This window comes from Triturus cristatus, chromosome 9 (genome assembly GCF_964204655.1).
Source record: "Triturus cristatus chromosome 9, aTriCri1.1, whole genome shotgun sequence".
Classification (NCBI taxonomy): domain Eukaryota; kingdom Metazoa; phylum Chordata; class Amphibia; order Caudata; family Salamandridae; genus Triturus; species Triturus cristatus.
In genome coordinates, this window is record NC_140592.1 from 1,210,773,342 (window position 1) to 1,210,800,220 (window position 26,879).

Sequence of the window (26,879 nt, forward strand, 5' to 3'; positions counted from 1 at the left end):
GGCAATGTTGGATTAGTTTCCATGAAACTACTTTGTTTACACATCTAGTTTCGCGCAACATTATCACAATGCCTTGAACATCATGTACTAGGCCTCTTTAGGCAGTATGTACAAAAGTCGTCCTGTCTTCATCCACGGGGCGACAGGGCTATCTACATATCCATAACATCGCTAATCTAATGCGTACATCAGAAGGCTGTTTTCTGTTATACATAATGAGCATCCCGATAGATTAGTGGAGGAGGCACTTGAGCTGACACCGAGGGTCCTTGCATACAGAAATATCACCACACATCTCGTGAGGGGTGTCTAGTTCGTGATCAAGACGGGGTCCTTCATTCTCTCCCATCAGGTAATGGGGTTGGATCATCCCTTGGGGAGGATTCTTCGCTCTACACCTACTCACACTCTAGGTACACTTAGAGTAGGGTTTGCATAGTTGGAGTACGCTCAATCACTGCCTTGTTTTATATGCCTTCATATATACATCGCTTTAGCACCATGGTAGAACTATATCTACTATTTACACTTGATCCATGTAATCCCGTTTATCTGCTTCTGTCTACTAATCACTGCAGCACACGTATTTTATGCTAGAATAATGTTGGTTCAATAAATTTATTGAAAACGTCTCACTGTGTATTCTCTGTATATTTCTCTGAGAATAAGTGAGCACGAGTGTCTGAGCGAAAGGATCGGTACTGTTTCCACGATTCCTGAGGGATCAGGGTTGTCATGTTCAGTGGTTGCCAGGAACCATTTGCTCCATGGTAGGTTAAGGGGGCTTACAGTGGCACTGTGAGCTAGCTGGTCTGTAGGCCAGCATATCCTGCGGGGGTATCCGGAATCAGTCTACGCACCAAGCCCTTAGTTTGTTGTCCAAACAATGCGCAGATCCTACGGATTAGTAGGAACTATACAGCAGTAATATAGCGGTTATTGTTTTATAGTGGGAAATGTTAAGAGTCCAGTATGAAAAGATGCAAACTCCAATAGCTAACACAGAGCCTTCCTCCTTGTGAAAGGATAAAACTAGGTTACTTATCTTCAGCATCACAAAGCATATCCTGGTTGAAGGTCACATAGAGCCTTTTGAAAACCCAACCTCTTTTTTAATTATTGAATCTGATAGAGCCTTGAAACCACAGATTCCTTGCTTTACAATTATCCCCAGGTTTCAGACTGGATCCAGAATTTTGTTTGTGAGGAGGACCCCTGCCCTCCGGTAGGTGGTGTCGATCAGCTCTGTAAGCGACGTCTACGGTATATATAGACACCTCCTCAACATGCTGACATCACTTTTTGACTGACCTTTTTCGACCTTTTGTCGTAGTTTTTGTTTTTTTTTTTGGAGTTTTCATTGATTTTAGTAATTCAACAATGATACAGTATTGATACATAATCAGGTCACTCCTAGGAGGCTACCACAATGTCATCATTGGTGAACAATGCAATGGATTACTCTTAACAGGTCTTCCCCTCCCCAAGATTGTCGAAGATTTTTTGAGAGATTGTCTCCTGATGTGGCAGGTATGTCTATGAGGAAAGCTGGTTTTAAGCCCTGTGGCGCCTGTCACCGGCAAATGTTGGTTATGGACCCACACCTCGTCTGCTTCTGGTGTCTCAAGCGCAACCACAACACTAAGACCTGCATCGATTGTCGTTCCATGCACCCCAAGGCCTTGAGGGAGTGATCCCTCAAGCTCCTTGCCGCCCGACCTGCGATGCTGCCACAGTCTTGCTCCCTGTTGAGCAGAAGGTCCCGTGACCGGTCACAGGAGATTGTCTGGACGTTCGGGAAAGTCCCACAAATAGAAGAAAAACAAGAAGTCAAAGAGGTTTTCGACTTCGCCTACACTGTCAAAGTCATCCGACAAGACAAGGGAACGTTGGCATTCAAGGCCTGTCTCCACGGTTGAGCCTGCGCCTCTCTGAAGCTCCAGAGCTTCTTCCGCCCAACTTTAAGAGTTTTATGAGGTCATGCACCTCCTATTTGGGCAGCCCGTCCATGCTGGAGAGCCCTCTGCCTAATGGGCCCTTACTGGTTTTCTGCTTGCGGTTTCGCCCCCGGAGGCAGTTTGCGCGCTTGGATCCATGGACGGATCCGGACCGACGCCTGTCGAGCCACCTCGGCCTTCCCTGGTGCCAATCCCACAGCCGATGTTTCAGGTGCCACCGGCAGCACCGCCCCATTCTTATTCCCAACTCCAGCACAGAGCTGGATGGAAGCATTCCATACTGGCCGGAGCCTGAGCCCTATTCTTACGGGCTAGGACTTGTGGAACATTGGGAGGGCCACTGGACCCTGAATATCCGCCCCTAAACCCTAATGAGGAAAACTAGTGTGAGTATTTGGCAGATGCCAGTTGACTGGACACCTCGCCATATACTGGCTTGGTCTCCTCCTACCGAGACTACGTAGGAGGGAGCCTCATTTGCAATGGTGGTGAGGAGGACAGCTGAGGTCCTGGACTTTAAGCTGCCCTCTGCGGCTGTCCGGACAAACATCTTGACAGAAGTGCTACAGCCAGGAGTCACCCCTTCTGAACTGCTTCTCCTCTTTAGTGAAGCCCTCACAGACGTCCTACTTGAGGCCTTGTCCAAGCACTGTAAAGGGGTTCCTGTGAATAGGACAATTGCCTGCCACCATCACCCCACCCCACGGCACCCCTGCTTCCTCACCCAACATCCCACCCCAGAGAGCTTGATGGTCCAAGCCTCCACTTCCAAACTAAATCCTGGCGCATTCCCTACCTCTCCACCCGACAGAGAATCAAAGAGGCTGGATACCTTAGGAAAGATGATGTTTTCTTTCACCAACGTAGCACTGCGGTCGGTGAACACAGCGTGCATTTTGGCCCAATATTCTTACTCGCTCTGGGACTCTGTTGCGCAGGTAATTCCTATGGTCTCGGAAGTGGCCTGACCCATACTCTCCTAAAGTATTGCTGACGGGAGGGACGCAGCTAAGTTCACCATGCTCTGTGGGTTGGATACGACTGACTCACTAGGCAGAGCTGTTTCTTTGTCTGTGGCCCTTAGGTGTCATATCTTGTTGAGAACCACTGGCTTTTCAGGGGTTGTCCAGGCCTCACTCGTGGACATGCCGTTTGATGGCTCCCATCTCTTTGTAGGTAAGGCACGAGAACGCTTCAAAGACCGCAGAGCTACAGCCAGGTGCTTATGCCTTTCCATGGCCCCTCGTCCACCCTAGCCCGCCTTTCACTCGTTTAGTGGCCTTGGAAGGGACTTCCAGCCGCATCTCTACTTGCCCAGCCTCCACTGCACGCAATCTTCCCAACCTCTATGTTGCAGAGGACTCAGTACCCACAGACCCCGTGGGTTAGGTAGTGTGATATTGGGCCAGTCCACCATTTCCTTGGCAGCCACAGCCTCCAACCTTTGTAGTTTGCCCTCTGACCATCATGGACATTCAGTGGGAAGCAGTATACACCATCACCTGCACCATTGGAGGTTTAATGACATTCGACCGCTGGGTTCTCAAGATTATCTGAAGGAGCTACTCCTTCCCCTTCGTGACTACCCCTCCACTCATTCCGCACACTTGCGACAGGCTGACAGAGGACCTTATCTCCTTACTCCACCAGGAACTGGCGGCTCTCTAGGCCAAGGGAGCCATAGAGAGGTTGCCAGCATGAGAAGTAGGTTGTGATTGCTATTCTAGCTTCTTTCTGGTGCCCAAGAAGTATGGAGGCCTCAGTCCTATTCTAGACCTGTAAGAACAAATAACACTCCTTAGCACACGTATATCAATTTTTGGGGTAACATAGGTACGTAATGTGTTCAGTCAGTACAAACATAAATAATGGACAAGAAATAGTTCTTCTTTCTGCTATGTCGCTTGATTTAATACGTGCAAGTCTTCACAAGTTGTTCTCTACAGCCAACACGTGTTTCGTCGCAACTGGGAGGTTGTCCCGCGACTTTTTCAAGGCTATTTGGTGGGAAGAATATATTTATTTATGTGGTGATAATTCCGACCCACATTGGGTTTCCTGGGTGGTGGCGTCACAGTTCACCGCTGAGTATGGATGCAGAGTACGCGCACTCTGCATCCATACTCAGTGGTGGCGTCGGGTAAGTGAATCTTTACAACACGACGAGCTCTGAGAAGAATTTAACACGAAGATTTATATACCAACTTAATATATTGAACAGTGACGCCACCACCCCAGAAACCCAATGTGGGTCGGAATTATCACCACATAAATAAATATATTCTTCACACCAAATAGCCTTGAAAAAGTTGTGGGACGACCTCCCGGTTGCGACGAAACACGTGTTGGCTGTAGAGAACAACTTGTGAAGACATGCATTTATTAAATCAAGCGACACAGAAGAAAGAAGCACTATTTCTTGTCGACTATTTATGTTTGTACTGACTGAACACATTACGTACCTATGTTACCCCAATAATTGATATACGTGTGCTAAGGAGTGTTATTTGTTCTTAAAGGCTGAGGTTTCTCCTGGGGAGTTAGGTGGTTCTCCCCACCTTTTAGCACCGTCAAATAATTGGTTACATCAAGATATTGTGTGCGAATATTCCACGTGGCGCCGATATACCTAAAATCAATACCACTGTTCGGAGAATTTTCTATTCTAGACCTGCGCCCCCTCCCAATTTCTTCCTGAAAAAGGAGAAATTCAAAATGCTTCCTCAAGTCTCGTGTGACCTGGAGCCTTCCACATCCCTGTCCTGCCTGACCACAGATGTTACCTGGGGTTCACAGTAGGTCATGATCACTTTCAGTTCACCGTGCTGCCCTCGGGCCTTACCAGTGCTCCTCAGATGTTAATCAAGGTGATGGTTGCAGCTTTATCTTCAGAGATCAGGGGTGCCAGTCTTCCCATATCTCGACAACTGCCTGTTGTCGAGATATGGGACGAGTCGTCTCCTACCCCCAGACTACGGTGGACCTCCTGCATTCGCTGGGGTTCACTGTCAATGTGCCAAAGTCACACCTGACCCCTTCTCAGATGCTCCCTTTTATAGGAGCTGTTCTGAGGACAGTGCAGTTTCATGCTTATCCTCCTGAACAGCAAGTCCAGGATATTCACTACTACCTACATCTCGTATCAATTTCAGCACTGCAAGTGGGTGATTTCACGATTGGGTACTTAAGCACACTGTGGACCACATGTATGAAGCTATTTTGCATTCGCAAACAGGCCAATTCGCAGAAATTGCCCGTTTGTGAACACAAAAAAGGCTTTTCCAATGTACCAACCTCTATTTTGTGATCCAGTATTTAGAAGGGATGTGTTTAGGGCATCCCTTCCTAATCCCGAATCGCAGCGATATGTAGGAATGTTTTGCGACCAAATACCAGTAGCAAAAAATCTCAGTTTACCATCAGATTCAATCTGATGGTAACCCATTCGCAAATGTGAAGGGGTCCCTAAGGGACCCCATCCCCCTTTTTCCCCTGCCACAACTTGGATTGAGGTATTTCAACAATTCCCAATAGAAGAACCACCATCTTGGAAAGAATATTTTATACGGCCAAGCTCTGCGCTCACTAGAGACTTTATGGCATTCACTCCAGTTTGAATATGCGCAGGTTTGAGATTGTGTGTGCCATGCAGATTTCTGTAACTCTGCTGTTAGGACCCACGCTCCACTTTACTTACATTATTTGAGAAATTGCTATGGGTCCCTGTGGGTGGACAGCACTGGAGGCACATCTGTTTAAGGAACATTTCAGCTGCAAATAAGTGTCTAATTGCACCCTGCTACTGTACTCTAAGCAAAAAGACATGTCACCTACCTTGAGATTATTGTTTAAATCTGTTTGTATTTTGTTGTTTATATCTCCAACTCATGTACATGACTGTTGCTTCCTAGCTAGCTTTGACTTGTGTTAGTACCACACATATGTTCGCCACTGTATCTGCTGCTTGGAAGTCTGTCATAACAGCCTGAATTGCAAGATTTGCCGTAGCTCTATTTGGGCAGAGAGCGGAATTATTCTTCATGGCATAATGGTGCCTTTTCCTCTCACCTCCCTGTCCTTCATGCTAGCAGGTCTGAGATGGACATGGATTTTTCGCCTCTGAAAGAGATGATGTGGCGATGACAGGTACCATATAAAGGAAACGCAATTCTGTTGTGAACAGGAAAGAAGTGGAGTGAGTCAACCCTCTTGGACGCTATTGCACAGCAAGAGGGCAGGTGCAGTGTGGAGGAAGACCTGGTGCCTAAACACTGCTAGTGAGAGCAGCGCCCACAAGTATACGGATACTGATATGTTGCTGGGAGTGTAAGACGGGGGCCCCTTCCTCTATTCTCAGGAAAGTGCTGGCTTAAGCGGGCCTAAGCTATACAATGGCGCCAGCACTGACCAGCCAGCGGTGAGGGGGTGAAGAGGATCAAAGTTATTCTCAAACGTAGCAGTCTGGCTAGATGAGCTGTGGCTTTTGACTCTGGGGCGGCAGCGGCACCACCTCTAGCAAAGGTCACAGTGGCAATGTAAAGTCCAGACTAGAGAAACAAGATGGTTTTCACCTCCACATTAGGAGTAATAAATGTGGCCAGGAGATAGGTGAAAATGATGCAGTTGCTGATGAGGGGGGAAAAAAGTAAAGAGGTACCAGCAGCTTTGTATGTCATGGTGAAGAAATAAGACAAAATGGAAAAACCGGTCTGTGCCGTGGTGCAGATAGAACCCAGTATTTCAAGGATGGAAGCCAAGTTAACAGGGCTTGAGACGGGAATGCAGAGAAATGAGAGGTGCGCAGTATGTTGGAAAAAGAGGGACAAAATTTGTTGGCATTCAGACAGGGTGCATTCGATGATTTGTTACTTGAAAATGAGCTTGATAGAGCAGAAAAAGGCAGAGAACTGCAAACATAAAAATCCCATGCTGAAACTGTCAAGGATGTTACTTAGGTGATGCAGTTTATTTCTACCTGCTCTGGTCTCTCAGGATCTCTTGTAGGGAGAACAGGCCATGATCTGAGTTGACAAATAATACTGTCATGGTGATACTGGGGGCTTCACAATGGCGGTAACGAGTCTTTAAACAAATAGCTGCATGGAAACATGACGTCTGAGTGAATGGGAAGCGGATTTTTCATTTTCCCTGATTTCAGGTTGGACTTGTAACCTAAGAGAAAGCTGTTGTATATTCAGAGGAACTTTTGATCATGGGTATCTGGGCAGGCCCAGATAAGCTGAAAGTATTGCAGAAGGTACAAAATCGTACATTTTACCTGCCTGTATCTGTTTGATGATCATGGGTTTCTCTAATAAGGAGCCCGCCTTATAGTGAGTCCAAGAACTGTATCATAATTATAACTGAAAATTCTCGCTTTCAGTTCTTGTTTGTTGTCTTACACATGCGGCTTAGTGGGACAGGTCCTTAATTATGTGAGAATATTGTTTGTGGAGCTTTGTCCCTCTTGGGCTTTAGAATGCTTCGCCTTTATTAATGATAAAAAATATGTTTTTTAATGACATAAAGAAAAGATTGATGCCTAGGGTGATTTTAACCCTGGGTACCCAACCAACCTCTCTGAGTTAGACCCAGACTTGTTCTGTCCAGTTACAAGACCACAATGACACTAAAAATATAACAAGAAATGGTATAGGTCTCGAAGTAAGTTATGATGCTCCACACCTGGGAATCCGAAAAGATAAAGAACAGAATTGCCAAATGTTGAGAGAATGGCTTTAAGTACGGTTTAAGGACACTTGGGTACGGTGGGCAAATTCCGGAGTAATTGTTCTGTCTGCTGCTCTGATAGACCTTCTCAGGCAGTTTGAAACTTCTAGGGTGATATCCTGCAGATGATGATTGATAGGAATCAGCATATACTTCCTCTGTCTCCACCGTGCTTCTTTCAGTGCACAGATCTGGGCTAGCAAGTCCACTGATGTTGCTGAGTTATGTTAAAGCTGCTTGTTGTGCTGTGAGTGATTTCATGGTGAAATACCTGGACCTTCAAGACTGAGGGAGGGTCTTGGCACTGAGGCCACTACTTACAACTCTAATTATGTGGTTCCAGGGCACTGGCGCCACATGCATCATGACTGAAGGCAAATCGGTGCCAGATGTTCTGCAGTCCGAGAGGAAAGAAATGTTGTGATGGCACTACTTCTCATCCATAAGACTACGTTGACATTAGTAATACAGGATTATTTTTTCTTGAAACAGGCTTTTGTTTACCGAGTTTTAAGGTGGTGTGTAAGTCAATGCAGCTCTCAGGATTTACAGAATGCAAGTAGAATACATATACCCCCCAAAAATTACCCTTTAATGTACATCCCACAACTATTTGGATTATTATTTTGTACACATCTTCCTCTTGAATTTGAAACCTCTTGTTTGAGGAAATGAATGTGCATTATAAAGTTCCAAACTCCTATACTGAGGACCAAATGAGGAGACCACGTTATTTTTGCTTTTTGCTGATCATTTTGAAAATGAAAAACATTTTACCAACATTTGATAGAATCCATGTGCAAATCCTGATCTGTTTAAACTTTAGCTAATTATATCTTCTACCTTTCTAACCATGCAGCAATCTACAGGTGTTGCGTAATGCTTCTGACTCAGACACTAGACAGGCAGTTTAAGCAAATTTGTACTATGGCAAAGTGAATCCTTTAAGTTATTTATCGAACTAGCCATATTTACCATAGCAGTTTGATGAGAATGCAATTGATCACATGCATGCAGAAACGCCAGCAGTAAGTATTGTCTGTCCGGATTGGACTTGATCTATTCATTCGTATGCAAGCACTATGTCTACCTTTTCTATTATAAGCTGTTGTGTGGTGTAGCTGTCATGGTCATCATATGACATCAATTCTAAACCTTTAGATATGATGGAGGGAATTAACCTTTATAAAAGTTTAAATAGTTTAAGTGGACAGGGATAGTTTAATACCTTAAGCTCCATAATACCCTGTATTTGATGGTGACCAAACATTTCAGAGACATCTTCCTTACAAAAGCCCTGGATAAGGGAAGACACACTTGAAAAAGACCACAAATGTTTTTTGATCTAAGAAAAGCACTTGTATGACCTCTTTAGAGCTAAGGCTACAACTGACTTTGGACCTGTAGGTCCTGCTTATCACAGTCATTGTACAGCTCACCATTCAATAAGCTTCCACCAGACTTTTCTCGAATACAAACACCAAGAAAAGAGAATTTACAATGGCTAGATCTTTTCGGAACTGTTGACAACAGACAGTGTTGAAATCTTTGCACATTGTTTCTGCAGGAACATTTGTTAGGAGATGCATTCCAGCTGGAATGGAACGCAGAACTTCAGTACTCATTCCTGCATCTGCCTACACAGCCCTACGTTCTAAAAAAAGATCAACAACGACTGGGCTCAAGTCATCCTAATGACTTCAGATTTGGCCTAGAGAGTGTGGTACATTGGCCTTTTGGGCATGAGCATCTCTTCTCTGTTCACACGGCCATTTTGTGAGAAACTTCTGATTGGCAACAAAGCAGGGTCGCCCACTTGAAACTGTGAAATCTGCACCTACCTGTGTGGAGATTGAGTAGCAGCAACTTACTGTGTTTGAGCTGCCATCTGAAGTGGTGGATGCCATCCTTAATGTCAGGTGCCCTTCCATGAAATTCATTTCCGCCAGGCGCTGGGACAAATTTGTGACTTGGTGTGCCGTTCACAAGCCCAACCTGTGACAAGCAAAGCTGTCTGACGTACTTATGCTTCTTTTATTTGTGTTGCAGAATGGGTACTATTAAAGGGATTTGTCAGACCTTTGGCCTTTCTACGTTTGTGGGACCAACTACCCTTGTTTCAATCACCTGTTGTGATGAAGTATACTAAAGGTTTGCACATATACCCTCTCAAACCGTGTGTGATACCACAGTAGGGCCTTAACTTGGTCTTGATGCTTCTCGTGTGTACCCCTCAAAGGAAGGCTTGAGAGCCTATTTTACTAGGGCACAGGCTGCTAACAATGCTTTGGCACATACTGCCTGTCCTTGACATTTGCCAGATTGCAGCATGTGTGTTAGTGCATACATTCAGATTCCTCACTGCCCTCCCATCTGCTGTTCTGTGGAGTGATCACTTTTTAGCATCCAACAACGTCCTACGTTAGTATTCAGCACGCTCCCAACGACACACGGCTCATTTGAGGGACTGAAAGACTAAAGGGAAGAAACTGACTTCAGTGCGCAGGGGTGGTACTTCTATATGGCTCTGCTTTTGCGGGGCAGAGCGGAGTCTGCATGGAGTCACATGACTCCACCTTGCGGCATACAGGAACACTGCTATGGAAAAAGTTCAGAGTATCCTCTGAAAGAGCGTTAGCGAAAGTAAGTTGTTCTTTTGAAGCTGAAGTAATAAGACATTTGAACGTGGACTGTGTGATTGTAAAGATGTGATAGGTCGGGTTGCTAAGTTCATTTACTACATAAACATTGATTTGATGCTGTTGGGTACATTATAGATGCAACCATAAATCTAGATTACATCTAGAAAAGAACAGAGTTTCTTGTATTCCTTTGACTGTTTTATATTTAGTTTTTGAGGGTGGGTTTGAAGCTGCTGGGTCATTGGAACTCATGTTTTATGCATGTATATTTTAAAATTTCGAAAGGCTGGAGTAAACCACAGGGTAGATGGTTCTTTTAGAGTAATATCAAAGTGATGGCTACCTGAAACCAAGTGTTATAGAGATGTGCCCATATGAGGATCAGTTCCTGAGAGTACAGATTCTTTATATTCAACTAAAAAATCTTCATGTGATAGTTTAGACAAAGGATGTTCGTACCTATACTACACGTAGATTTTGGTGCATCCGTAGAGTGTCAGAACCTGAAAAAAAATAATACTGACTGATCAGTCCAAAGAATTGGAAGCACTTATCCAATCTCTTTAAGGGGGTAGAAACTTTAAATACACAAATTTCCCACAACACATGGTTGGACCCATGTTGGCCTGTTGGGTGATACAGGAATTGAAAAATTGGCAGGGAATCTAAAAATAGTACAGAGATAAGGACAGTGCCTGAATTGGGCCACTAAAATTAAAGCTGCTAGTTAGTACATATTTGTAGCAGTCACTCCGTAGACGTCTATCAGTTTGAGTTGTACTCCAAATTCAAGGTGAGAGCCAGGAGGGCGAAGTGAGGTAAAGAACAATGATGGATTCAACCCAGATCTGTGACTGGGGGTGAGTATTCGAAAAGTAACAGCGCTCCGTCCATCATCTCCTTGTGTTTGCATTGTTCACCCTTTGTTTGCCTTTTGTGGGTCCCTTGCTCACTTGCCACAGGATTCAAGCTAGCGTGGCTGCTGAGGGTTGTTACCCTGAAACGGGTTCCAGGATGCTTGTTCCTGGTCCAGGGAAGACCTGGCTCGGCAGTTTGGGCTACACTGTGCCCATGAGGAACAGGGTCAAGACTGATTTGTATATGGCTGGGTCTGTACTGGGGTGGCGAAGTGAGCTAGAGAACAATGATGGATTTAACCTAGATCTATGACTGGGCGTGAGTGTCTGAAAAGTTTCAGCGCTCTGGCCATCATCTCCTTCTGTTTGATATATTTAAAGCAGCCACTTGGACAACAACACACATGTTCACCAAACACTAGTATGTGGACATCCTTGATAGACAACAGGCTGTTGTTGGGCAGACGTTCCTAAGGACCTTATTTCAGACACCTGCGTCATCCACACACTAGCCACACTTGTAGAAGGGTACTGCTATGCAATCTGTGCAGATTATGTGTGTACAGCAACACATGCTATGAACGGAAAATATTACTTGTAAGCATCTGTTCATAGCATGTATCGCAGTAGTTTCACATATGCCCAAACTCCTCCCTGGAAACGAGTGGCACTGATCACAGATCTCTTCACCTCACTAGTTAAGCTTGTTTTTCAATACACATGTGCACCACACTTGGTCTACTCACCACTTTATGCTACTCTTGCCCTCTTTGTGAAAACAACATAACATTAAGCCTGTGCCCATGTGCATTGCTAGCTAAGGGAGGAGTCGTTATATACCTTGTGACTCAAAATATTTCTTCAAAGAAAAACAACTTGCAAGCTTCTAACCCCAACACTAAATGGCAGGAGTATGCATAGCATGTGAATCTACAGCACTACTCACTATGAGCAGAGGCTTTAAAGGCAAGTCACATTTTCCTTCAGTGATTCTTATCTAACTACAGATTCCTCACCAGCTCGCTCTCCTCCCCATTCTGTGGAATGGATTTTTCTAGTCCATGCTAATAAGATTCCATCTTAGAGATCTGCACACTAGCACAATTTGATTACTAAGGTTCCATGTCTGACGGCGCAGACTGGTATCAGCCTTGCTTCAACCTTTTATGTTTCTCTGAAACCAAGACGTTAGCACATGGAGTTTATGACTATGTAGGGGCCCATGTCATATCCACAGTGGAATAGATCTGACAGGAGCCACATGACTCCCCCTGCCAGCACTCGTGGGAATTGCTAAAGAAAGTTCCCAGAGCCAGTCTGGCACCTGGGGGTGTTCACAAGGTAGTGAATATGCAATTAGATAGAGTATCCACCAGAAAGAGTGTTACCGAAGGTAAGTAACTTATTCATCATACCACAAAAATGTTGGTAGACTGCCATCACCACTTTGTCAGTGACCCAGGACATGGGCAAACCAATGTCAAAAAAGAGGACACATGTGGTGTGTCCATCTAGGTCAGAAGAGGTTTTAGACCTTGGAATTACCATGGACAGACCTAGTCCTCCGAGCACATGCTAGATTAGCGTGCTGGTGAGGCCAACAAAAATCTAAATACCAGTTTTACATGCAAGCGGGTAACTCAGGGCAGTGATGCACAAGAGTTCACTTTGAAGGGGACATTCGTTTCTAACCAATGTATATTTACTTCTCCATTTTGACTCAGTTCACATGCGTCTTCTCATCCTCAAAACCTTCTGAGAGATCCATACCTGGTGGCCAGTGATAGTGGTGTCCCCTGCTTCTGTCCTTTCTTGCTCTCTTTGCTGTTTTTTGCCCCTTCTACCCGTGCTGTAGTGCGAATAAAAGGTAGGGTTGAGGGCAGAAAGAAGCCCTTGCTACTTTACTAAAGCAACAAAAGCTGAAAAATTATGGTGAATACTTCATTTGGGGGAGAAGGTATGTGCAGGATTGGAGGACCGTCAAGTATGGGGGTCTGATGAGGGTTGGCCCTACATTGAATGCCAGTTCCCAACTAAAAGGGTTGAACAAGCATGTTACAATTATAAAAACTTTGGAAACCTTTGTTCTCACTCGGGTCTTTCCTGCTGTGCCCTCAGACACTCATTTACACATTATACTTCTCCGCAACATGGAATATTATTCACAGGATTCCCAAAATAGACAGCAGATTGTTGTAAAGTGTGTAAACCAATGATTTCTTTTAACAACGGGGAATTATTTGAAAATTTAATTCCAGAGATTTTGAGTGTCTGCACAGCTTAGCCATATTATTATTTAAATCTGGCATAACAGTAGTGGGCAGGGTTGCTACTTGTCCTCTGGGCAGAGGGATCCTACTTTAGTGCAAAGTTCATTGCATTATATTATATAATCTAGGCTCTTTTTAGGGTTCCAGCATAGAGGATCTCCCTGTTGGGGGCAGGACCCTTTTTATTTATGCAAGTTTTTTTTTTTAGAATGTCTTGTTTGGGAAGAAGAATTTAATTTTAAATTTGCTCCGAGTGTTGAAAAGTGTGGGGTACCCTGTAAAATCCGAAGAAGCACACGTGGAAATTCGAAAGAAGCGCAGAGAATTATGGAAATGTTTGATTTATGTGATGACTTGTGTGAAGAACATGTGAGAAATCAACTTTATTTTCCCACATTTCCTAATATCGTTTTTTCTTACTTCATGGAAACTGTTTCAATGTTGCAATCTCTCTAACACTCCCATATCCATCTCTGATCACAATGCCCTGTTTCCCTGGCAATGTCTTCGTACCAGGCAGCAAAGAATAATAAAAAAAAAGAGATGCCATTCAGTCGTGCACAGCTGGAAATCCCTGAATTTATCAACTTGTAGAGGAAAAATCTTTTTGAGAGGCTAAATTTAGGCAGTAAAGATGTTATGAATGTTTGCGACTTGCTCAAAACTTTAGTATTATGTTAGACACCCAACCTAAGAAGGAAAAAAGCAAAGATGCTGATCAATCTGGCTCTGAGGCAATCTAAATTAAATTGTCAGCATTGTTTTGAGCTAGCATGGATATTTTAGGCCATACGAGTAACTTAATTTAAAATCCTCAAAGATGTTTGATATTGTGCATTGCAAAACCATCAAGCGTGGTTGGCTTAGGCTAATGAACTTAGTATTCCAGTTGGCTACTACAATTCAAGGACTTCTACTGAAATGTAAAGGAAGTCCCTGGGAGGAGTGGTTTCCTTGGATTTGGTTGCTATCAAACACTGGCCCCAGCTATCCATTTAAGTTCGAGTTGGCCTTGATTTGGTTTAAAAACTAAATACCGAGAAAAGGTAAACGCTGCTTAGAATCCAGTGTACCGTATGTGCAGTCTTCTAGTGAGAGAATGCCCAAAGCAAGGATTCTGCTACGAGCAAATTTAAAATGAGCGCAAAGTACCTGGTAGAGCAATATTTAAAGGGACACTATTGATTCACTTGCTGGTAGAAGTGTCAGTTCTGCTGCCTATCACTGCCAGTACACTGCTAGCTGTGTGGATGGGCTTTTATCTAATGGTTGTGGTGTTTATAGAGTGGCACAGTGATGCAGGCAGTGTGAGCAAATACTTTAGATATAATCACCTCTTGACATAGAACAGTCTTGAGGAACTGAATATTTTCTTCACCTGCATGGTGGATAACAATACACCCAATTATCTGCTCCAGACTTCTTCAGAAGCTGTCCAAAGTACATCAGTAGCTCCCACACTGGCTTAAGTCTTTTTTATTTGTTTTCATTACCTCTGAGTTTGGACAGCTAAAGAATGCTATGAAATGCAAACCTCAAAATGAAACCGTGTTAGACATAGACTCCACATCTATCTCCACTATTAGCGGTAAAACAGGACCTGTGGATAATTTTGCAGACTAACATTTCTAGAAGAATAACAAAGTGACTAGAATTAATCTATTAGCTTCATGCATAAACATGTGTATTGGCACATATTTCCTGTGTTATATGCTATATGTTAATTCAGCCATTTTTCCAGGCCAATACGTGATGATCTGATTAAGAGGTTAGGAAGATGCTGTTATATTTCAGCTTCAGACTCAGCTTAATTATAATGGCATAGTCTGCTGTAACATGAAACAAGTGCTTCGCTGCTCCCTGAAGAGATCCCCAGTTTAGAATTATGACTTTTGGTTTGCACGGGGCTTTAGCTGATTTTCAGTATTTTATGGTTAAATACTCGACCCCAACAAAAGTATGGCGTAGCGTGTTTGAATGACTAAATTATCCTCAACAAATCCTGACCCAATAATCTCCAGCATCTGCCAGCTGTATGTATTGGCTTTAAAAGGGCAGATCTGCTTATCAATCCTGGACATGTGTCCTGGTAAGGAATTCCACCAAATATTTGGGATATGTAATTCTTGAGGTTTTAGATACAGCTTAAGAATACTATTTTTTTTCAATCCAACTTTATTGAGCTTTTGTGACATCACATTAAACACAAGATACACTGGAACTGTGTACTTTCTCATACTGTCCATCATAGATTCTCCAAATAAGTCAAAAGTATACTGAGAATGGAGGTGGTATAACATACAAGATAAAAAAACAAAAAAAACAATAGACAACAAATTGGAGCCGATATACCCTGATGTGGGTTTGAGTAATATGGAATATGTAGTGATCAGTGGTATCCCAGATGAGTGCCACGCCTGTGAAAATAAGAGGAAGAAATTAAAGCATGATGTAAAGGACACCTCCGTTTCATGCCCTTAGCGAGGCACAACCGCACCAAAGGGGGGGGGGGCATGAGGTGGGGGAAGACCCCATCTCGAAAGCAGTGGCTAGGTAACTCCATCTGGGTCGGTCGGAGTGCATATGTCAGGTTCCACCTTCGTTTTCCTCGGGACTGTACTGATGCTCAAAAGGGTCCACCTCTCGACCGTCCCAAGTCCGGAATAACAAATACACGCGGACTAGTGAGACACTCAAGCGGGGGAAGGAAAGGGTAGGAACAGCAAGGTGGGAGATCTGTGGATGACACAACAAGAACACCGTAACTATCTTGCTTTTAGAAACAACATACAGCCACTTGAAACACCCCTATCACTACACATGTATATGTAAGTATAGATCTACCTGTAAAGTAAAAGAAGGATGTATCAACTACCAGAAGAGAGAAGAGGGTGGTTTGCAAGCTTCCTGCCCGAACTACCGGAGAGAAGATAAACAATTATAGAAATGAAAACATGATAAAGCCTAGCAGTTTCAAGCACATGGATCCCCCGTGTGTTAGCTTTAATTATCCCCCAACCTACCCTATGGTCCTAAGCAGAACAGCTGGGTATGCAAAACAGGGATGACTTGAATCCCCCCTCTGTCTCTCTCTCTCTCTCTCATAGGAAAAGAAACAAGGCGTACAACCAAATGTGAAACTTGAAGATGGCAAAACGGTAATCCTTTCACTGTACAGGGTCCTAGTAGAGCGACAATAGTTCCATAGAAAAATGCACACAAGTTAATTACTGGCTCAGTATTCTGAAACAAAACCAACACTGTATATCCCAATCCTCAGTTGAAATATATTCTAGTCACTGAGGTGATATTATAGTTGTGGAGCCTCTCTGGTTTGTACTCTACTCCAAAGCAAAAGGTTTTGACCAAGAGAAAAAACGTACTCCTGTGCCACAGTTGTATCTCAGAACAGAACAAATACTCCCTGCAAGAGACCCCAGAGAGGGTAATCTCGCCAACAGGGAGTACGCGCTCGGTCCAGAATGGGAGAAAGTGAAGTGGGCTACTTAACACTCCTCTGCACGAGACCAGGGAAAACGAGTCTCTTCCAACAGAGGAGTGCCTTTCCAGTGAAGCCCCTTCCAACAGACTCAATGCTCCTCCGCATGAGACGCCGAACTCGGCGATCTCGGCCAACGGAGGAACCAAGCCCAATATCGCCGGAAGCCGGTCAAGGAAAACAGTACCTAAACGAGCCGAGAAGCAAGGATCCGGAACGTGCATAAGGCACTCTTACCCCACCACTCTCCGTCGAGAATGGGACCGCAACCTGTAGAAAATCCACCAGGATAATCGGCGGCTTACTCGTCTCCATACTGCCGCTATATCCAGGTCCGACGAGCGTAAAAGTCACGTGTCACGTGACTCCCGCTCTGCATTTCGGGAACTGTAGTTTGTTACCGCTACTCTGCGGCAGACAGCGTTTACCGGCACCGAAATACCTGACAGCATAAATAAGTTTGTCCAATGTCGCTTCTATAAGGCGCCTGGGCAAACCTTTTATTTCCTCCTGCCTCAATGCCACATATTCTACCTCTGCCCATTTAATCATTTTGGCCTGCCAATGTGTGATCCTTGAGAGTAATGCTGCCTTCCAGCGCATTGCAATCACACGTCTAGCCAACACTAGTGCCAGATTAATGAATCGAGCTGTGATTGCTCCTGTCTGATGCCCCTTATAAAGACCAGAGACGCAGCTGTCTGCTGTGTTCAGCTGTTGCTGACCCGTCACTCGCAGGAGTTCCATACAGACGGTGTCACAAAAGGCTCTCGCCAAGGGACAGTACCAAAGTATATGAAAGTTGTCCGCTCAGGAAAACGTATGATACTACGTTTGAAGACTAAACCCAGAAAAGGAGTTGAATTTCATTGTAAATTTTGTCTGATCCTTTCTTCCATTTATCCCGCACTTCCCCACCTGGCCAACTACTCTGCTTATCCCCACTTATTGAATGCAAACGAAAGGTGCTAGCAAAGGTTGCCTGGCTTCTGCAGTACAAAATAATTGTTAAGATGTGCTAAACATTTTTTTGTTGCTTTTTTGCAAAGAACGTCGCCAGATTTCTAGTTGCCTGACTGCTAGAAACAGATGGCTCCAATAAGGGACAGGGCAGTCTACTCTCAAGTGAAGGATGGGGTTGAAGATCTAATATTTTATCCAAGCCAAATTCAGTCCCGAGGGAAAGCGCCTGCTCAGTCATCGGAAGGCTGTAAGTGGGCCACATAAATCTTTAGGAACATGCCCGTTGGGGGATTCTTTTTTATCATAATTTGACCAGACTCTTTTGGCATGAGTGTCGTATCATCAAGGCTGTTATTGAGACATACCTAATTTTTACTTGCCACTCTCTTATTGCTGGTACAAATAATTTGCAAACCAATGTAGATTCCTTGTGAAGGAGATTTTCAGTTTTTTCACAGAAGTGACAAATCTGAGGAAGGAAGCTTGTATATAGGGGTTGGCCTCCATATAGCGCAGCACCAGTCACCCATACCCAAATAATTTTTATACAGCTCCTGCAGTCACCGCTCAATTATACCACTGTGTCTGCATCATTCATTTCATTCTTTGCAACTCCCGTTCCAGTCTTTTGCAATTCCTTGGGTAGCTTCCAGAGCATCCTGCACAGTTCCTAAACCTACATCTCTTTTATACACTGCATGTATCTGTAGATCAGGTACTCCTCGCATCTGGAATTCGGGTAGCTTTTCATTGTAGGAATAGGTAAGTCTATATTGGTATCATTAAGACAAATATATAGGTAGAGCACTTTTTTCTTGTATGAGCAAAAGAGGTAATCGAAGAACCCCGGGTGGGCTCCAAGGAGAAGGAGATGACGTGATTGGGGGACTTAACAGATGGGGTTAAGACAAAGCTAGAAGCGGGGTAGAGACTCTGGCAGCATGCAGAGGCTGTTTTCTGGCAATTCTGTCCTTTCTCTCCTAGGGGCGAGGGACAACGTAAATGATTGAGAATGATCAAGGAGGAGCTAGGAGGTCTTCAACGACTCTGGAAGATAGAGACAGAAGTTTGCCCTTCTATGTGTGGACCCAGAAGACCATAGCTGGGGAACTGTTTCTTGTATATATTATATATATTCCCTTATTGACTGTGAGAATAAAATTAGCATAACTTAAATTGGTCTCTGTGATTCTGTACACCCTATGACAGCCACTCTGCAGTTTCCAGTGATCAAATTAGGATGGGCGCTGTCTAGTGGTGGAGAGACTACAGTGAGAAGCTGATTTTAATCTTCTACTAGGATTATGTACTATTGCACCCTTTCTTCTACCTATTTAATCTCTTCTTGGGTCTCTCCATGCCCTTTGGGACACACTGTCACGCAGAGGTGAGGAACAGGTTAAATGACCCCCACAGGTAAGTGACTATCTTTGACTTCAGCAAGCCCAACCCCTGCACACCAACATTTTTCTACTGGGCACACAGTCCTGCTGACACTCCTAAAATGATTTACCAGACAGTGTCAACATGTTGTTGAGTGCCCAACATACTTAAAGGTTCTTTTGTCTTCTATTGACACACAAGAAAAGGAAGAGGAGCAGATACAAACACACTAAAGATTTTAAGAAGTGGTTTGTTTTGTGCTGAGATATTAACATAGCTGAAAGCGATTTTCTTCCTCTCTGAACAGTGGTAGCTGAAAAGAAGGAACAATCTGAGGTCAAGGAGTGGTCAAGGGGCTGTTGGACTTCAGAAGTGAGAATGTCAGTGAAAGCTTATAGTTACATACACCTATGGGGTCTCTTAGGACAGAGGTCTATAGGACGACATGAAAAAGGTGTCTCAAACTACCTAGCCATATTTTTTGATTGTTCATTCCACCAGAGCAAGAGAATAAAGCAATCTGTTAGTCCATCGGAAGAGTGCCACCTTTTCATAACCCAGATGTTCGACAAAGTGCAACCTTAACTATTGAGGGCAGCTACTGCTTCTTTTTAGTCTGAGGTGACTTGCAGAGTTGGAGCCAGTTCTAGTTTGGGAACATGTTACTCTACCTGCATTCCTTCACCATTTGTGGCCCTGTGGTGTGCTTAGCTGCAAAAGGTGGTAAATTCCCCAGCAGGCTGTCTTTCGCCTATTGTAGGTGCGTTTCATTGCATGTTCCGTTGTTCACTGCTTTGGAAATGGAGTAACAATCTAAATTTAAAGAAAGCTTCCTAATTTTGCATCCAGAGTTGAATTAATACTGCCCCATTAGGCCAGTAAGTTCTACTTTGTGTATATACACAGAGGAGTCTCTGTACAACAGTGTAGCGCAGTTGTTGACCAGGGACAGATGTTTTCTGATGACTGTAATCCTAGAAGGCTGTGGATAAGACTTGTACCCTCGAGAATCCTTGCAGCTTTGACTATCACCAGAATGGATTCTTACCTGCCCGGCTTCAAGAGTGGCTGATCTCTGACTGCCAGGAAGACCTGCACAAGACCCAGCTGCAGATCGTCTTGACAGGTTACCTCAGTGGACCAAGCCACCACTCATTGAAGTACCTCAAGCTTATCATCAGGGGCATGTATATTTAGAGGGGCTTTTCTGCCTTTGTCTGTGATGAGCCGACTCTCGGTTACGTGCTCTGCCTACCTCCAGCCCCAGAAGGTGATGGAGTTCCTTATTCTTTACACTCCACACTACTATTGGTTTTATGTTCCATTGGCTACAGTCAACTGTCCCTATTCTGAAACCAATGAACTATCCTTCTATGCCTTATGGTTCCAGAACTGTTTCAGTTTAAAGTCACAGTTGGTCGGATCATTACCCTAAACTTTACTTCTGATGAACACTTCTACTAGCAAACTCCTCACCTCCTGAATATCCTCCAGGCACCACACAGGATCCGGAAAATTAGCAATACCTCTCCAGTGCAAATAGGTGGCACCATGGTTCCAAGTCGGCTCAGATTTCTCCAGAGCCATTTATGGTGCCACCTGATGTTCTAATGTCAGTTTAGTCTTTACAGGCATTTCAACACAGATCTGCAGTTTTCTTCTGCTCTGAAGTGTTTTTTGCAGTGCTGTAGATCTGGGCGTTTTAAATCCCTTTTGGTGTGGCACAGCTCTGGTGTCTTTAAGTGAATCTGATTTCTGAATTTGTTTGGTTCAGACCTTCATCTCCACAGACTTAGAAGGATGGAAATTGTTCCCTCTGATGGACTGCATAGGCTAGCAAGGATTCCACCTGTCTAGCTATTTCCTCTTGATCCAGCTCCAAAGGTATTTTTGAAGACTCTTCCTTTGTCAGACACCCTCCCTAAGCCAGTTTACATCAATCTGATTGCTAGGTGTTCCTCCTGTCTGACCTCATTCTCAGGGCTGGTCATCTGTTTGGAGTAACCCCTTGACTCTGACCTGAACGTCATAGTCATCTTTGGACTCTGCTCCTGCCAGGTTGGGCAGAGACACCACACCAGAGCTCGGCTCTGTTCAGCACCATGCCAGGTACTCACAGATCAGTTCCCAGTTTTTCTACCACATGTGCTGACCCAGCTCAAATAGCATTATTCACCTTGGTTTGCCTGCTAGGGTTCAGCTCCTGCCAACTCTCTCTGATGAACCTTAGGAACTTCTGGGCCAATCATATTCCCCTCTGTAGGAGGTTTCTGCTGCTGAAGTCCTTGACCAGTGTTTTGCTATTGGGACCCTTGCAGGGTTCTCCAGGTGTTGGCTCTTCCGTCGGTAGAATACCAGCAATAGATCTCCTCCACAGCAGGTGTCCTTAAGAAGTAGTTACAGTTTGAGGGACAATGAAAAAACATAGAAAGCTAGATCGGTATCGGTTCTAGATGGCAGTTCTTCCCATCCTTTGCAGATTCTAGGGATGTACTTCCAAAGTAATTGCAAAGTATGCTGGAACTCCAATTGAGCCAGGATGTTGTTGTCTAGATGCACTATTAATTGAGCGTTGTCAGCATACATGTAAGCTTTTATCCCTCTCTTTTCAAACAAGCTAGGTCGAAGACTGACATAGATGTTAAATAGGAGCATGGATGTCAGTTCCATTCTTCCAACATCTTCGTACATAGATCTGGAGCTAGCTCCTAACTTTTTCTTGTCTGATGAGTTTTCATGTGACTAATTTTTCCAGTTTGCAAGAGGACATGTCCTCTCCTAAAACTACAGGGTTTAAGCCTTGTAGCGAATGTCGTAAGAAGAGGTCTGTGACCGATCCATACGAAGTATGACTCTGGTGTTTGGGTATGGGTCATGACTCAAAGTCGTGCAAGGGGTGTGCCCTTATGCACCTCAAGATGATTCAGGGACACAATGTCCAGCTGTAGGTCACTGAATACTAGAGGAAGTTGCGTAAGTCCTGTTCCCGTTTGAAGTCAAGAGTGCCGACCCTTTGCAACTCTTATGGCCGCTCTTACTACCAGCCTTCTTCGCTGCCCAAGACTTCAGGTAGGTCTAAAAAGAAATACAGGAAGTCCATGCGGGCCTCGTCCCAATCTGGCCACTCTCATTCTGAGCTTCTGTGAAGAACCTCAAGGTGTCCCCGTGCAGTCTCGTGTGCAGTCTCCTGGCAAGGAGTCGATTCCACAGCTGATCCTGATGCTGCTGGGTCCATCGGAAACACCACAGCAGGTTGAGTTCTTCAAGGAAGCCATGTTGAGATTCTTTGGCACCCTTCTGGCTCTTTCTGGCATGCCTTTGTGCCGCAAGGATCATGTAGGCCTTCCGTCGGGCTACAGATCCTCCCTTTGAACCATCTGTGCCTCCCAAATCTGTGGCGAGCTCAACTCTGACTCTGAAACTAACTTCATTTCCAGCACCAACATCCATGCCGATTCCTGCCTTGGTGATTCTAGCACCAATGTTGCCGAAACCAGAGGAGGACACTAATACTATTGTCCTGACCGACCTCGAACCGAGTCCGTTGCATCCTGGAACAGTTCAGACGCAACCTGTGTTCCTTCTAACTTAAACAAAACTGCACTTTTGCCTAGGGCCTGACTTCCAGAGCTCACCAACTTTTCAGAATGGATTCTGACCGAGGCCAGCAAACCTTTGCCGATGGACATGATGAGGATGAATTTCCCCACAATATGACAACAATTTCAAACTTGTCCTACAAGAGGCCAATGGACTGGACACTTCTACTGACTTGGGCCTGGATTGTGCCCCGCTCCCTTACTAGAAGAGATAGCCTCATTTGCCATGGTCATCTGACAGGTAGCAGATGATCTGGAATTACTTCTGTTGAAGTCAAAACTTGTGTACTCACTGAAGTTCTGCAGCCTGGGCGGACCTTATGACAGCTCTTTCTACTTTTTAAGTGAAGTTCCCACTGATAACCTTGTAGGCATTCATACTAAACTGTGTTCCTGCCCACCTGTCAATAGACAGGTAGCTCTCAACCAGAGACCTGATTTAAAGTGACCCTGCTTTTTTGATTCAGCATATTACCCTGGAGACCCTAATTGTTCAGGCCTCCACTAACAGGATCAACTGAAACTCTTTTCTGATGACACCTTCAGATAGAGTCAAAGAGACTCAAGGCATTGGGTAAATTAGTGTTTTCTTCAACTAGCCTCACCCTTTGGTTGGCCCCATGCATTATAGAACTCTGTTGCAGAGCTCTTGCCAGTGGCCTGAGGAGTTACGAGGAAATCTGGCACAGACCATTCAGGACGGCCAGGATGCGGCCGATTGTTTAGGCAGAGACTTCGGGACTAGCATGGTGCTCTGACAACATGTGAGGATGAGACCCACGGGCTTCTCAAGTGATGTCCCGGAATCACTCCTAGATATGCCTTTTGACAGCGAGATCAGACTCCACCCTAGAGTGGTTTAAAGAATGTAGGGCCACTGCATGCCTATGTGGTATCTCTGCCTCCGCAAAGCAGTATCTCTAATAGTTTTTCCCCTTATAAAGCATAGGCAGGGGTTTTGCTTATAGACAATGCAAAGGCCCACCATCCCAGTGACCAGCATCTCAGTCCTTTTGGGGTCTTGGTAGGGGATCCAGTACACAGTGTGCTACCAGGTCTACGAACCTCCCAGTCCTGCACACTCCTGGCAGCAGCTTCCTAGCCATTTAGTTTGCCCATAGTGGGACAAGACCACTCATTTTCGCCACAAGTGGCATTCCATAACATCTGACAAGTAGGTCCTGCAAACCTGACATTGTTAGGGTTCTCTTCCTACATGTTGAAGTCAGGCCTGACTGCTTCTCAGAATCTCCCTTTTATCTGAGCCACCCTGGATTTAGTGCATTAGCGGCACTCTGGATGAGAGAGTCCAGGACATTTGGGCTACGATCCTGATGTTTCAGCCTTGGTGCTGGGTCTTAGTGAGGGTGGCTATGAGGCTTCTTGGACTATTGGTCTCCTGCATCCTGCTTGTCTACCAACCCAAGTGATAAATGCAGACTCTGCAGTGGGATCTGAAGTCTCAGTGGGCCCAGCACAAGGTATACTGTCAGAGGCCATCCAGGTTTCAGAGGAGATTGCAAAACATCTGCAGTGGTGGCTGCTCAACTGCAATTAGACCAGTGACTGAAAGTCTTTCCCTACCCTACCAGAAGTGACAGCGGTGACGGACACCTGCTAGGTTAGGGATATCATCTGTGAGAGGTATAGATTAGAGGTCACTGGTTTCTGGTAGAGACTTAGAGTAGTGTGCCATTTGCTTGGCATTGAAAGCCTTGCAAGTGTCCATCAAAGGGAGGCTGGTTCAGGTCCTCATGAACAACACCACGCCATGTGGTATTGCAACAAGAAGGACGGGTTGGATTGGTGGGCCCTCTGTTAGGAGGCCGTGTGCCTATGGACTTGGCTGACTCTTTAGGGCATTTTCACGAGTGTTCACCACCTGGCAGGATCTTTAAAACACCTGGGTGGAAAAACTCTGCTGAAGACGTCTAGTGGATCAAGATTGGCAGTTACACCCAGAGGTGGCTCAGGGAGTCTTCCATCAATTGATAGAACCCTGGCTCAATCTCTTCACCACAGAGAACATGCAGTGTCATTACCTTTGCTCACTGGAGTTCCAAGAATGGCTATCTCTCGGAGAAGTATTCCGCCTAGAGGGGAGAAGAGATTTCCTGTATGCTTTCCCACCTAACTCTCCTGCCCCAAGTTCCGAAGATGATCAGGAATGACCGGGCCCAAGTCCTCCTCATGGCTCCGGATTGGGCCAGCAGAGTATGGTACCTGGAAGATCTGGGCATGAGCATTTTTTTGGTCAATCAGACTGCTGCTTTGGAAGGGTCTTCTGCCGCAGCAGCAGAGCAAGGTCTTGCATTTAATCCGTTGCAGTCTAAACCTCCAAGCATGAGGATTGAGCAGATGCAGGCAACTGTATTTGATCTTCTTCCCAAAGTACCCTATGTCATCCTTGCAGCCAGACATACTTCTACAAAGTCTGTTTACACTGGTTGCTGGGGAAAGTTTGTGGCTTGGTGTGGCGCCTATAATAGGGACCTGTTGCTGGCCAAACGGTTGTCTTTAGCCCAACAAGGACTTGCAGTGGGCATGGTTAAAAGTTATTTGCCAGCCCTTTCATCCTTTTTGCTTTTATCGAACCACCCATCGTTCTTCAAATCATCTGTTGTTATGCAATTTCTTAAAGGTTTAATACACATGTTTTCTCCTAAACCCTTGGTGGGACTTAAATTTGGATCTTATTTTTCTCATGTCCACTACTTTTGAGCCGCTTAACATGCTGAGCTGCATCTACTGACCCTGATTACAGTCTTTCTCATTGTGATAACCTCACCTGGACTCGTGAGTGAGCTTCAAGCTCTGTCTGTCCAGCACCCTAAATAATTTTCTTTTCAGACACACTAGTTCTGAGGACCAGAGCACAATTTCTACCAAAGTTTGGTACTGCCTTTCATTTTGGATAGCCTAACACACTTCTAACATTGTTTATTCTTCTTCATCTTTGAAACAGGAGGAGAGACTCCATCGTCCAGACCCCAGAAGAAAACAGTTTTACATCAATCGTACCAAAGACCATTTGGTGGACAATCAGCTCTTTGTGGGGTTCTCTGGGGCAAAGAAGGGCAAGGCAGTGCAGAAGAGGACTATTTCCCGGTGAATAGTCTTCTGCTTTAGGATATGCTATGTATTGGCCAAGAAGCAGCCCCCATAAAGATTCAAGACCCACTGCATAAGAGCCAAGGCTACCACCACTGTCACAAGAAGTGCCTGTTTTGGATATTTCTCAGGCTACAACATGGGCATTACTGCATACTTTCTCGAAGCACTACTGCCAGGTCTGATGAGAAGGGCATTTGGCCATTCGGTCCTTCTGGACTTTTGAGTCTAAGCCATTCCACAGACGCACCACCGGAGGAGGTAGTGCTGTGGTACCTATTTTAAAGGTGAGGTATGTGCACTTAAAAGTATCCTTCAGAAGAACAAGTTACCTTTGGTAACGCTCCTGGTGGATACTCTATCTAACTGCAGATTACTCAGCAACCGCCCATCTCCCTGTTTTGTGGAATTCTCTGTTTTCACATCTAAAAATGTCCCAAATTAGAGATCTGCTCACTGGTGATCCTTTGAGCTTCACATCTGAGGGGAACGGACTGTGTCAAGAAAGAAACGTCCACACACTTGAGTGACACTTCTAGTGAGCTCCAGCTGTCACTTCCAGGGTGGAGCGAGGTCGACTCGAATAAGCACAACACCACCCAGTGGTGCCCAAGGACTATGCTAAAAAAATCCTCTGGATCCAGTGTGGTGCCTTAGGATATTCTAAAGGAGAGGAATACACTGTTGGATATTGTATCCAATAGAAGCAGCCTTACTGAAGTTGAGTACCTTGGTTATATAATCGGAATAGAATGTTATAGTATTACTCCATGTCATTAGAGGGATGAGAGCACCATTTACATTCTGCTCTCCTCAATCTAGTTTGTTTATTTCTAATCCTGGGAGAAAAAAAAAAACCTGGGGCAA

The 26,879-nt window shown here is 44.8% G+C and overlaps 1 protein-coding gene across 3 annotated transcripts in view; it reads left to right on the forward strand.

The window, feature by feature from the left end:
- TTBK2 (tau tubulin kinase 2) overlaps positions 1-26,879 on the forward strand; it is a 536,541-nt gene that overhangs the window by 402,428 nt on the left and 107,234 nt on the right. The window lies entirely within an intron of this gene.